Genomic DNA, 14,758 nt, shown 5'->3' with positions numbered 1-14,758 from the left:
CAGAGCAACTTTTAGTCCATGCAGCTGTAAAAAAGAATCAGAGGCAACGTTACTGGCAGATAGGGCTTGCGAGATATCTGTCACATCACCTCCATTTTGATCTCGCATAGACCTGCAGGACTAATAGACAGCACCCCACCTCCCCACCCCTGCCCTAAGGCAGAAAGTTTGGCGGAGTGAGTGAAGAATGTGATGTTTTCTCTCTGAATATTGGCACACCACCGCCCTTATGTCTCCACAACCCCGTTGCCTGAACTGCTTGTCCAGGCCCAGGCTGCTTTGACAAGACCACCAGTCCAAAGCAGGATGCCTGTAAATTTCATCACTCTGAAACCGCATGCTATCATCTCAAAAAGGAGTTGACATGTGGATGTTTCGAGGCATGATACAAAAATATTTGCTTCTCTTGTGCAAATTCCCATCCGTTTACCTTTCGCACTCATCTGCACTGTACTCCCTAAATTAGTTTGTGCGTCTGCCTCTTCATCATGCACTTGATGTGCTAATGAGTTTTTAAGGTGGATTAATGCTGTAGGACTGTGTTAGAATGGATTCAGATCTTGGATAAGTACATCTCTCAGACTTAAAGCCATAAGATGATCATAGCCTGTACATCTTGGACTCCAGAGCTCTCATTATCATGTCACTCTTGCCCCTCTGTTAGGCTGAACTGACCTAATGAAGGACTTACTTACCTTAGAAGCAGTGAAGCACTTGATTAATTTCAAAGATAAAAGCATTACTGTTTGAGGAAAATCTTAAAGGGATCTGTATATTCCTGCATTTAAAAGAATGAAGTAATCTCTTTGAAATATATGAGCTGAAGAGAGTGTTTTCCAAGGAAGGCTCACAGCTGGAGATTGTAGACTCAAGCTAAGGAGTAATTTAAGAAAGGAATAGGAAACACCTTCCTATCCTTTTCTTAAATGGTTTCCCCCTCCCCTTTCCTTTCTAGTGGAAGATATCTGCAGTATACCATATATTCAAGAGCGTCAGGGAAGTGAAGTACGTATGTGCAGTGAAAATTACGACTGAGAAGGTGCTCAGGAAGCTTAATAGTCTGAGGGTGGATAAATCTCCTGGACCTGATGGAATGCACCCACAGGTTCTGAAGGAAGTAGCTGGAGAGATTGCAGAGGCGTTAACGATGATCTTTCAAGAATTGGTAGATCCTGGCATTGTACCGGATGACTGGAAAATCGCAAATGTTACTCCGCTATTTAAGAAGGGTGGGAGGCAGCAGAAAGGAAACTATAGACCTGTTAGCCTGACATCAGTGGTTGGGAAGTTGTTGGAATTGATTGTTAGGGATGAGACTACAGAGTACCTGGAGGCACAAGGCAAGATAGATGAAAGCCAGCATGGTTTCCTGAAAGGAAAATCCTGCCTCACTAACCTTCTGCAATCTTTTGAGGAAATTACAAGCAGAGTCGACAAAGGAGATGCAGTAGGTGTGGTGTACTTGGATTTTCAGAAGGCCTTTGACAAGGTGTCGCACATGAGGCTGTTTAGCAAGATAAGAGCCCATGGAATTACAGGGAAGTTACTAGCATGGATGGAGCATTGGCTGATTGGCAGAAAACAGAGAGTGGGAATAAAGGGATCTTATTCTGGCTGGATGCCGGTTACCAGTGGAGTTCCACGGGGGTCTTGTTGGAACCGCTGCTTTTCACGATGCATGTCAATGATTTTGCACTATAGGATTAATGGATTTGTGGCTAAATTTGTCGATGATACAAAGACAGGTGGAAGAGCAGGTGGTGTTGAGGAAACAGAGAGCCTGCAGAGAAATTTAGATAGTTTAGGGGAATGGGCAAAGAAGTGGCAAGTGAAATACAATGTTGGAAAGTGTATGGTCATGCACTTTGGTGGAAGAAATAAACAGGCAGACTATTATTTAGATGGGAATTGAATTCAAAATTCAGAGATGCAGAGGAACTTGGGAGTCCTTATGCAGGATATCCTAAAGGTTAACCTCCAGATCGAGTCGGTGGTGAAGAAGGCGAATGCAATGTTGGTATTCATTTCTAGAGGTATAAAATATAAGAGCAGGCGTGTGATTTTGAGGCTCTATAAGCACTTGTGAGGCCACATTTGGAATATTGTGTGCAGTTTTGTGCTCCTTATTTTAGAAAGGATATACTAAAATTGGAGAGGGTTCAGAGAAGATTCACAAGAATGATTCCAGGAGTGAAAGGGTTACTGTATGAGGAACATCTGGCAGCTCTTGGGCTGTATTCCCTGGATTTCAGGAGAATGGGGGGGAATCTCATACAAACATTCCAAATGTTAAAAGGCCTGAACAGATTCGATATGGCAAAGATATTTCCCATGGTAGAGGAGTCTAGGACAAGAGGGCATGACTTCAGGATTGGAGGACGTCCATTTAGGACAGAGATGTGGAGAAATTACTTAGAAATTAAATTTAAAAATTGAATTGAGAAATTAAATTAGTCAGAGGGTGGTAAATCTGTGGAATTTTTTGTCACGAGCGCCTGTGAAGGCCAAGTCATTGGGTGTATTTAAAGCAGAGATAGATAGATTCTTGCAACATACATCAAAGTTGCTGGTGAACGCAGCAGGCCAAGCAGCATCTATAGGAAGAGGCGCAGTCGACGTTTCAGGCCGAGACCCTTCGTCAGGACTAGATAGATTCTTGATTAGTCAGGGCATCAAAGGGTATGGGGAGAAGGCAGAGCAGTGGGGATGACTGGAAGAATTGGATCAGCCCATGATTGAATGGCGGAGCAGACTCGATGGGCTGAATGGCCTACTTCTGCTCCTATATCTTATGATCTTATGATGAAGGATCTCAGCCCAAAATATCAACTGTTCATTCATTTCCATAGATGCAGCCTGACCTACTGAGTTCCTCCAACATTTTGTATGTGTTGCTCTGGATTTCCAGCATCTGCAGATTTTCTCTTGTGTTTAGGAAATAGCTTTGTCCACTCTGAACCTTTGGAATTTTCTAACCCAGAGAGAATGAATACCAAATTTTATAGTGCATTCAAGTTGGATTCTCTAGCACAATACAAAGATCATGTCGAAAAGAAGACTGAGAATGAAGATCATTGAATGTGAGAAGAGACTCAAAGGCCCATAGAGCTTTTCATTTCTTCTTGTTTTTAAGTTCATATTGTTCTGGAAACTGGTGGGCAATTAAATCAGGGAGTGGCCAGACCTACCTCAACATTTGAACCCAATTTGTGGTGTGACTGTTGTTTGTGTTTGCATTGTCTGGGAAATTTTTGGAGATATAGTAAGTCATGGTTGGATGGGGGAACCTCCAGTCCTGGTGGATTACCATGTGTTTTATACTATCAGAGTAAAGTTGGATGGAGGACACTTGTCCACAAAATACTTTAAATGTCTGTCACATCTGCTCTCAGGATCTCAATTTCTCCATCACCGCCACATCTGCTCTCAGGATGAGGCTTTTCATTCCAGAACTAATGAGATGTCCTCCTTCTTCAAAGAAAAGGGCTTCCCTTCCTCCACCAGCAACACTGCCCTCAACCACATCTCTTCCATTTTGCACACGTCTGCCCTCACCCCATCCTCCTGCCACCCTACCAGGGATAGCGTTCCTCCTGTCCTCACCTACCACCCCACCAGCCTCCGCGACTAGCAATTAATTCTCCATAAATTCCGCCATCTCCAACGGGATCCCACCACCAAGCACATCTTTCCCTCCCCCCCCCCACTTTCAACTTTCTGCAGAGATCGCTCCCTATGTGACTCTCTTGTCCAGTCGTCCCTCCCCACTGATCTCCCTCCTGGCACTTACCCTTGCAAGCAGAACAAGTGCTACACCTGCCCCTGCACTTCCTCCCTCACTACCATTCAGGGCCCCAGATAGTCCTTCCAGGTAAGGCAACACTTCACCTGTGATTCTGTTGGGATCATCTACCATATCCCGTGCTCCCGGCGTGGCCTCTTGCATATCAGGGAGACCCGACGCAGATTGGGAGACCACTTCACTGAGCACCTATGCTCCACCCGCCAGAAGAAGTGGGATCTCCCAGTGGCCACCCATTTTAATTCCACTTCCTATTCACATTCCGGCATGTCAGTCCATGGCCTCCTCTACTGTTGCGATGAGGTCACACTCAGGTTGGAGGAGCAATACCTTATATTCCATCTGGGTAGCCTCCAACCTGATGGCATTAACATTGATTTCTTGAACTTCCAGTAATGTTCACCCCCACCCCCCCCATCACCATTCCCCATCCCCTTTTCCCTCTCTTACCTTATCTCCTTACCTACCTATCACCTCCCTCTGGTGCTCCTTCCCCTTTTCTTCCTTCCATGGCCTTCTGTGCTCTCCTACTAGATTCCTCCTCAGCTTTGAGGAGACCTATATATCCCAGCTCTTTATTTCATCCCTCCCCTCCTCCGGGTTTCACGTATCACCTTGTGTTTCTTCCTTCCCTCCCCCCATTTTCTAACTCCGGCTCCTCATCTTTTTTTCCAGTCCTGATGAAGGGTCTCGGCCCGAAACGTTGACTGTGCCCTTTTCCATAGATGCTGCCTGACCTGCTGAGTTCCTCCAGCATTTTGTGTGTGTTGCTTTTTTTCCAGCATCTGCAGATTTTCTCTTGTTTTGAAATGTTCTTATGCATAGTTTGTACATGGATTGGAAGCCTTAATGATTACCTAACTGTAAGATACTCCGCACTTATATAGAAGTAGCCAGAAGTAGCTAAAGCTATTCAATGAGAATGCTTTTGTGGCCTGTGCTGTCCTCAGTGAGGAATGTCCCAGTAAATGCAGGCTCTGTTACTTTCCCAATGCTTCTGTACGAGGTTGATTGAGATTCCCTGTTTTCCCTCCTGAATATTCTCCCCTGACTTTTACCCTCCCGAATTCTTAGAATTGGTTTAGACAGCTGCCCAATTCAACTGCTGAAGGGTTTCTTACACAAGGCTTCAGAAACCCACTTATTTACCTGCATATATGGATCTCCTCAAAACCTAGGAAGACAATGCTTTTATCAGCACTGTAAGGCCTCCTGTACTTCCCACACCACACCACCCACCAAAATTGCTCTTCTTCATGTCCTTCCTGTGTGCTTCTTCCTTCTCATCAAAAAGCTTCTGAGAATATCACAGCTTAATTTCTTCCCTGACAGTCAATACCCATTCCCATCAAAGCCCCCTAGTGATGCGGCCAATCTCTGTGAATTCCACTCAGGAATGATGGAGTCATGGAGTTGTACAACATAGAGATACAGGCTCTTCGGCCCACCACATTTATGCTGACCCCTTTTTACATCTACACTAATTCCATTTCCCTGCATTAGTTCCATATCTTCCTATGCCTTGTCTACTTAAGTGCCTGTCTAAATGTTTCTTAAGCACAATAACTGAATCTGAATCCACTACCTCCTCTGGCTGTGAGTTCCATCTTCCCCCTCAGATCTCCTTTAAAAATGTTTCCCCTCAGGTTTAATCTATGCACTCTTGTTTTTGAAATCTCTCTATCTCGGCCTGTTATAATTTCATATATCTCTAAAGGTCAGCTCTCAGCCTCCTTCACTCCAGGGAAAACAAACTCAGCCTATCCAACCTCTCCCATCTCTAAAGTCTTCCAGTCTAGGCAGAATCTTGGTGAACCTCCTTGGCACTCTCCTAGAGTATGGTGAGAAAACTGTGAAGCACCTTCAATAACTCCAAAAGACTGAAGCAGGGTAAACACTGAAAGGCTTTTATTCGCAGTAAAATACGACTTCCATGCTGAGTGTCTGCCCCTGGACTGAGAGGAGGAGCAATGGCCCAATCGCTTTTATTCAGGGGTCTGTGGGAGGAGCCACAGGGGCAGTCAGCAGAGGGGCCTGTCCAGACAGGTAACCCAGTTACAACATATATACATGGTTTACCACATTCACCCCTCCCTTTTTTTTAAAAAAAAGAGTCCCGCGGGGTGAAGTGACTGACAATATTTGAAACAAGTATATTTACAGGTCAAGTCTATCAGGCGGTCGAGTTCGTCGCTGTGACCTACGTAGCACCAGTGGTACTTGCACCGGCGATGGCGGTTATGCTGGCTCTGGCCTGACATGAGGTGCCAGCACGTCAGGCATCGGTAATCCCTCATGCGTGTGCGTTGCACCCGGTATGGAAGTGTCGTGTGGTGTCTGTGTAGGGCTTGGAGTGCGCAGTGTCTGGTGGGTATATATAATTGGTGAATACAGGGTTAATAGTCACCATGGAGTGTTCAGGGTAGGGGCCCGGTGCTCCTGTGGGCGCCAGGTGGCGGATGGAGACCGTGTCCTCCCGCCCATCAGGTAAAACCACATAGGCATACTGAGGGTTCGCATGAAGTAAGTGAACCCTCTCGACTATCGGGGAGTATTTATTGCTCCTCGCATGTTTCCGGAGCAGCACTGGCCCCGGGGACGTCAGCCAAGTTGGTAGGGTGGTTCCAGTGGTCGATTTTCTGGGAAAAGAAAAGAGCCGCTCATGAGGGGTGGCATTGGTGGCCGGATGGAGTGGAGTGCCTCGGGAAGGACCTCCTGCCAGCGGGAGACCGGCAGTCCCTTTGACCTGAGGGCTAAGAGTGTGGCTTTCCACACTGTGCCATTCTCCTTCTCTACCTGTCCATTCCCCCGGGGATTATAGCTCGTGGTCCTACGAGTTGCAATTCCCCTAGCCAGCAGGTATTGGTGCAGCTCGTCACTCATAAACGAGGACCCTCTGTCACTGTGGATATAGCATGGGTATCCGAACAGAGTGAAGAGCTTACGCAGGGCTTTTATAACTGACGTGGTAGTGGTGTCAGGGCGGGGGATGGTGAAGGGGAACCACGAGTACTCGTCGATAACATTAAGAAAGTACACATTGCGGTTAGTGGAGGGAAGGGGGCCCTTAAAGTCAACACTCAGTCGCTCAAAGGGGCGGGTGGCCTTGATGAGTTGTGCCTTTTTGGATCGGTAGGAGTGCAGTTTGCACTCTGCGCAGACTTGGCAGTCCCTGGTCATCGCCCTGATCTCCTCAAGGGAGTAAGGCAGGTTCTGGGCTTTCACGAAGTGGAAAAGCCAGGTGACCCCCGGGTGGCAAAGATCTACATGCAGGGCGTATAGCCAATCGATCTGCGCGCTGGCGCACGTTCCCCGGGATAGGGCATTGGAGGGCTCGTTGAGCTTCCCAGGCCTGTACATGATGTCATAGTTGAAGGTGGAGAGTTCGATTCTCCACCTCAGAATTTTATCATTTTTGATTATTAAACATGAATGCGACTGAGCGCTGGTCAGTTAGCAGGGTGAACTTTTTGCCGGCGAGATAGTGCCTCCAGTGCCTAATAGCTTCCACTATGGCCTGGGCCTCTTTCTCCACTGTGGAGTGCCGAATTTCAGGGCCTTGAAGGGTACGGGAGAAGAACGCCACCGGTCTTCCCGCCTGGTTGAGGGTAGCAGCCAGTGCAAAGTCAGAGGCGTCACTCTACTTGGAAGCCTCATCCACCACATGCATTGCTGCTTTGGCAATGTCCCCTTTTATGTGGCTGAAGGCCGCGCGGGCCTCGGCTGAGAGGGGGAATGTGGTGGACTTGACCAGGGGGCGGGCCTTGTCTGCGTAGTTAGAGACCCACTGGGCGTAATATAAAAAGAAGCCCAGGCACCTTTTGAGGGCTCTGAGGGTGTTGGGAAGAGGGAGTTCCAACACGGGGCGCATACAGTCGGGGTCAGGGCCAATGACTCCATTCTCCACGACACACCCAAGGATAGCAAGTCGGGTGGTTCCAAACACACACTTGTCCTTGTTATAGGTGAGATTGAAAGCTTTGGCCGCTTGGAGAAATTTTTGGAGGTTGTTGTCATGATCCTGTCGGTCGTGACCGCAGATGATGATGTTATCCAGATATGGGAACGTGGCCTTCAGTTGGCACTGGTCCACCATCTGGTCCATTTCCCTCTGGAAGACAGATACACCATTCGTGACACCGAAGGGGACGCGCAGGAATTGATAAAGCCTGCCGTCCGCCTCGAAGGCAGTGTAAGGGCGGTCCTCCCGGCAGATGGGGAGCTGATGGTAAGCGGATTTTAGGTCTATGGTCAAGTACACCTTGTACTGTGCTATCTGATTGACCACATCCGCGATGCAGGGTAGAGGGTACACGTCAAGCTGCGTGAACCTATTGATGGTCTGGTTAGAGTCCACGACCATCCTATTCTTCTCCCCGTTCTGAACAACGACCACCTGCGCCCTCCAAGGACTTGTGCTTGCCTCAAAGACTCCCTCCCTGAGCAGCCGCTGCACCTCCGACTTAATGAAAGCTCTGTCCCCCGCGCTGTACCTCCTGCTTTTAGTTGCCACAGGTTTACAGTCGGGGGTCAGGTTGGCGAACAGCGGTGGGGGAGGGATCCTGAGGGTGGAGAGGCCACAAGTGGCGTCGGTGGTGCGGCAGTTGGCATGGTGTTGGGTGGGATGTGCGGGTTGGTGTGTGTGTGTGTGGTCAGTAGCGGGGTATGTGACGTATCCCTACAAAACTGGGGATTTACGACAGTGATTGGTGGGAGGGGCCCATCATACTCCATTGTCACACTTTTCAGGTGGCTCTGGAAGTTGAGCCCCAATAGCACAGGGGCACACAGTTGAGGCAAGACCAGTAACGTAAAGTTTCGATATTCTGTGCCCTGCACCACTAGCGTCGCTACACAACCCCCCCGGATGTCTGTTGTATGCGACCCGGGAGCCATGGCAACCCCCTGACTTACTTGTCGTATCGTGAGTACGCAATGCTGCACCGTGTCCGGGTGGATAAAACTCTCTGTGCTGCCCGTGTCAAACAGGCAGCTTGTCCTGAGCCCCTCCACCAGGATGTCCATCATTGAGCTTGCGAGCTGGTGGGGAGCGCTTTGGTCGAGGGTCACGGAAGCCAGGATTGAGTCGCTGTCTTGGTCCAGCGCGGTGGCGTTGGTCGTAGGCAGTGGGAGGTGGCGCCGACCAAGATGGCCGCCCCCATGTCTCGCACGTGGTGGCGGCGTGCAGGGAATATGGCGGCAGGCAAGTTGGCGACCCCCATGTCTCGCACGCGGCGCTGCTCAATCCCGCTCGCGGTTTGGACTTACAGACCTTGGCAAAGTGGCCCTACTTTCCGCAGCTGGAACAGGTAGCTTCTCGGGCCGGGCAGCGTTTCCGGGGGCGCTTCTCGAGTCCGCAGAAGTAGCACTTCGCAGACTCACGACTGGCAGCAGCCGAGGTCAATTCGCCGGCAGGTTGCGGGGTCTGCGGCGCCCACGAGGCCATCAGGGGATCGCGTACCTGGACGCCTCAGAGTTGAGCAGAGCGGCCTCCAGTGTGTCGACCAGCTCGATCGCCGAACTCAAAGTAAGATCAGCTTGTTCCAACAGCCGCTGGCACACATACACTGACCTGGTCCCCGTGACGAAGGCGTCTCTCACTAGGAGCTCTGCATGCTGTCCTGCCGTCAGCCCCTGGCAATTGCAGGCTCGCACGAGCGTCTGTAGTGTCCGGACAAACTCAGCACTCGATTCCCCGGGCCGCTGGTGCCGTGTCGCTAAGCGATGGCATGCATAGACGGTGTTTATCGGCCGCAGGTATTGTCCTTTGAGGGCGCTCATCGCGCCGTCGTAGCTCGGCTGGTCTCTGATCATTGAGTAGACCCATAGACTGACCCTGGAAAGGAGAACTCTGCGCTTCGTTGCAGAGTCGGTCACTTTAATCTCCTCTAGGTATGATTCGAAGCAGGCCAGCCAGAGTTCGAAAGTGTTTCCAGCTTCAGGTGTTTGCGGGTCGAAGTCTAACTTGTCGGGTCTCAGAGTGCGTTCCATGCTTTAAAATTACTGCGAATAAAATTGAAGCACCTTCAATAACTCCAAAAGACTGAAGTAGGGTAAATACTGAAAGGCTTTTATTTGCAGTAAAATACGACTTCCATGCTGTGTGTCTGCCCCTGGATTGAGGGGGAGGAGCGAGGCGAAATCACCTTTATTCAGGGGTCTGTGGGAGGAGCCACAGGGGCAGTCAGCAGAGGGGCGTGTCCAGACAGTTAACCCAGTTACAACATATATATATATGGTTTACCACAAACTGCACACAATACTGCAAGTACGGTCCAACTGACATTTTGCTAAATCACTACAAAATGTCCAAAGTATTATATTCTATGAAACTTCAATTAAAGTAAGCACGCCATTTGTCTTCTCCACTACCATATTTACCCATATTGCCATCTTCAAAGAACTGTGGACCTAAACTCCAAGTCAAAAACTACCTTATTATTCCTTATTTTTGCACTATTTATGTCTCTAATTTATAGATTTTTGTCTTTGCACTGACATTGCCGCCACAAAACAGTAAATTTCATGTCATATGTCAGTGATTAAAAAACTGATTCTGACTGTATGCAAATCTAACAAGTAATGCCGGATTAAGTACTAAATTAGATTTCAGGTCTAGCATCTCCTCTCTTTTACATTGTAACTTTACTGAAGATAGGACTTTACCTTTAAATGGCACTGAATGCAGAGGTTTGCAAGTACAATATAGAGTTTAAAATCTGAATGACTTGTCCAACATTTACTAACTTCAATTAAAATTGAAGTCCATATGTTCATGTTTTAAATTATCGAGGAACTTTTGCTACCTTGCAATTCCATCCACTCTGCTCTTGCAGAGTTTTACCTCCTCTGAGTACATTGCAGAGAATAGTCTACCTCAGCTCAGCTCCTTCTGCTTCTGAATTGTTTTTATCTACAGTTATATATCTTTCATTAATATAAAATTTAAACATTACATCAATATAGGATAGATTTCTCTGTATTCCTTGATCTATAACCCTTTCAGCTTTGAACCCATCTGAAGTTCACACCACTGTGAAGTTTCGCTCTGTGGTCAAATATTCCCCTTTGTTATGAGAGAGCAAAGCTTATTTTTATCTATTCAAAGATAAAAAGCAGAACAGGCCCTCCTGTTCCAACGAGCCACACTGCCCAGCAACCAACCTCTTTACACAACCTAATCACAGGACAATTGACAATGACCAATTGGAAACTGGAAACTTATGTGCCCAAGAGCTCAAGGTTTATACAAAGAGAGGACACCGGAATTGAACTCTAAACTCTGACACCCCGATGCTGTAATAAGCGTCATGCTAACTGCTACTCTACCATGGCGCACCAAGTTTCTCAAGTTTTACTGGCCCTACATTGCTTACAGTGTTTTCCTAGCTTGGACATCCTGTAAAATGCAGTGCATGCTGGAAGTTAGTTTTCCTCTACAAAGAGGAATTCTGCTTTTGCTGTAAGACCTCAGCTGAAAGCAAAGAGATTTGTTCAAGTGATTGAGGGAAGTTACTGAGTGCATATGTGATTTTCTGCTGAAACAAATAAATCAATAAGAAATTGTCAATGTGGCAAATTTAAAGGGTTGTAACTGTGATTGTGATTATAATAGAAATGTAACAGACTTCCCACAATAGTCCTACAAGACAGCAGATTAAGGATAGTTTCTTAACTAGTTTGCTTCTTGATCAATCCATTAATGGATTAACCCCACATACCAGGCAATGGTTTGTCCTTCAAAGAGAGCTGGTCAACCAGAACTCAAGTGCCACGCCCTGTTTCTGGTCTGACGCTACCTTTAAGCTTACCCATTAATCTAACTTCACAGGTTTTAGCAGGGTGAAATAATTTAAGGGGAATCTGAGGGGAACTACTTCACTCAAGGAATAGTGTCAGTATGGAACGAGTTGCTAATGTTTGCAGTTCAATTGTAACATTTAAAAGAAGTTTGGATAGGTACATAGATGAGAGTGGTATGGAGGGCTACAGTCTGGGTGTAGGTAGATAGGACTAGGCAGAAAACCAAACTAGCGTTGACTAGGTAGACCAAGTACAGTACTTGTTTATGTGCTATAGTGCTCTATTACTCAATGGTTGGGTATGTTTTAATGTTCTGCCCTTCTGGTTTGAATCTCTCTAAATCAGATTCCAACCCTAGTTCAGGCAGCTTCTGGCAGGAATCCTGCTGTATTGTTTGCAAACTGTCATGTCAGTCATTGCACTTGTAAGTGATTAAGATTGAAAATGTTATCAGCCATATTCAGAGACAAAGGTGAATACAAATACTGGAATCTGGAGCAACAAAATACTGGAGGACTTCAGCAGGTCAGGCACAGCTAACATTTCAGGTCAATTCAGATGAAGGGTCTCAGCCCGTAATACTGACTGTCCATTTCCTTCCACGGACTTTTCCTGACCCATTGAGTTCCTCCAGCAGTTTGCTTCCTGCCCCAGATAGATTCAGTGCTGTTGATAAAATGAATGGTGTCACATTGAAGGAAGAGTAAACAAAGTATTTAGCTGGCCAGATGGTACAACAGGGAATTCTATGCTGTGCAGAAAGAGTGGATAAAATGTGTTTAGAAAAATGAACAGAAATGAGAAGCAAAATCAATTAATGAAACAGGTATCTGCTAAGACCAAAAGATGTACTTTTGATTTAGTTTCCTTATATACCAGTCGCAATGCAGTTTGTAGTATTTGAGATGCTTATTCCTAAATAATAGAGATGAAAATGTTTATTAAATATATGATCTAGGCTGACATTTACTGTGGCTGGTGTTAATAAGGTAACTTGCACATTATGGACCTGCATTTGCTCATTTGTCTTTTGCTTTCCAGAAAGGGAATGTGGACATCAGGGTTTCAGAAAGAAAGAGCCACCTGACAACTAAGAGCATTGGATTGGAGGTGTTAATTTCTCAAAACAGAGGGTGAGGCCTGACATTTCTGATGGGGAATCAACAGCAAATCATGTTTGTCATTTCAATATATGTCAAAGCAACACAGTATCAAAATTAATCTTTCTTATTTTCAAAGTCTTCCATTCCTATCTCCGATTATCACTTGTAAAGTTTCTGTATTCTTCCAGTTCTGCCCTTTAACCTTTCCTGAATCTAATCATATTGTCAGTGACAGATGAGATCTACAGCCCCATTGCTTTGAAAGACCCTCTTTCCACCTCGGGATGCTCCATCCAGTCTTCTGCTCATCCATACTAATATGTGTAAATTTTGTCAGAGTATTTTTGTTATGTCAAAGTCGATGTATGAAAGATAATTGATGTTTGGAGAATGTTGGTAAGTTACAATTGGTAAAAAGGAAAACACAATTGCACTTTTGGAATGGCAGCATCAATTAATTCAAATAGCCTTTAATTCAATTGCAGAGTGCACACTACTTTAAAGGAAAGATGTAAAAGCTTGTAACAATGACTGGTAAATTGGTGGATTACAATGAAAGCCTCTCGTGTTCATTACTATGCTTTGGGGGAAGAATTTTTTATCCTCTTTTGTCCTGCGATACTCGACTCGTCCAACAGCAGTCTGATTGACTTTTAATCACCTTCTAGTGGTCCTAGCAAACTCCTCAAATTTAACAAATTGCTTTGATGACATTATCTGTGGCATAAGGCCTACCTCCAATTTGTCAGCGAAACTGAGAATCTGGAATATATTCCAGCCTCAAAAGCAATGCCTACATCCGAAGAGTTAAACTACAGAAGAAGCTTGAAACCAAATGTTGTATAGTGACACTGCAGAGATACTGTCATCACTTCTGTATGGAGGGTCCACAGAATGACTGACAGCAGCTTAGGGAAAAGAAATTAAAGCAAGAGTCACAACCGCCACTGTGTGTCCTCTAGTGGGATTACACAAAAGATTGCTCCTATAAAATAAAATTGTTAAAAGTATTAATAGAGGGATCTCGTATTCCACATCAATATTGTTCAGAATGCATATGGTGTGTTGGCCTTCATTAGACAGATAGATACTTTATTGATCCAAAAGGAAATTACAGTGTCACAGTAGCATTACAAGTGCACAGATATACAAATATACAAAGAGGTAAGAAAGAATAAAAAAATAAGTTCCCTCAAGCCATGTAGGCTGGGGATTAATTTATAGAGGCACAAGGTAATATTGTAGCCCTATTAAAAAAACCCTGGTCAGACCGTGCTTGGAATATTGTGTTCAGTTCTGGTTGCCTTGTTATATGAAGGATGTAGAAGCTTTAGAGATGGTGCAGAAGAGATTTACCACAATGCTGCCTGGATTAGAGAGCACGTCTTATTGGGATAGGTTGAGCGGGCTAGGGCCTTTCTCCTTGGAGAGAAGGCGGATGAGATGTAACTTGATAGAGGTGTACAAGATGATAATGTAGGTTTTCGCAGATGAAACAATCTGAGACATTTTATGTTAACACACTTTATTGAACTCTGAAACCTAAACACAAAAGCATGCTAAAACTCTTTACGTAACAATGTCATTGCGTCAGACCACCCTCTTAAAGTATAACCCCAACTCAATGTTGGTGATTGTGAATTATGTACATTTCTCCCAATTACATTACCCTACTATAAGAGGTATAGATCAAGTGGATAGCTAGAGATATTTGCCCAGGGTAGAAATGGTTAATATGAGGGGACATAATTTTAAGGTGAATGGAGGAAAATATAGGGGGAATTCAGACAGACAGTGGTGAGTGAGTGGAATGCTGGGCCAGGGGTGGTGGTAGAGGCGGGTGCATTAAGGGCATTTAAGAAACTCTTAGATAGGCACAAGGATAATAGGGGGCTGTATAGGAGGGAAGGTTTAGATTGAGCTTAGAGCGGGTTAAAAGGTCAGCACAACACTGTGGGCTGAAGGGCCTGTGTTCTATGTTTATTTCTTAATCCCATACCTTTAGCCTTTGCAAAAAAAAACATAAAACATATTCCTGGGCCACAGTCAT

At 45.8% G+C, this 14,758-nt stretch overlaps 1 long non-coding RNA gene across 1 annotated transcript in view; it reads left to right on the top strand.

Moving 5' to 3' along the window:
- Positions 1 to 12,663, top strand: part of LOC134340817 (uncharacterized) — a 49,560-nt gene extending 36,897 nt beyond the window's left edge. Inside the window, exon 4 of the long non-coding RNA XR_010016644.1 lies at positions 12,647 to 12,663. This is a non-coding gene — a long non-coding RNA (uncharacterized LOC134340817). The remainder of the gene's footprint in view (positions 1 to 12,646) is intronic.
- The last annotated feature ends 2,095 nt before the right edge of the window (positions 12,664 to 14,758 follow it).

The sequence above is a fragment of the Mobula hypostoma genome, chromosome X2 (assembly GCF_963921235.1).
Source record: "Mobula hypostoma chromosome X2, sMobHyp1.1, whole genome shotgun sequence".
Taxonomy (NCBI): Eukaryota; Metazoa; Chordata; class Chondrichthyes; order Myliobatiformes; family Myliobatidae; genus Mobula; species Mobula hypostoma.
This window is presented reverse-complemented; position numbering and strand designations above follow the sequence as displayed.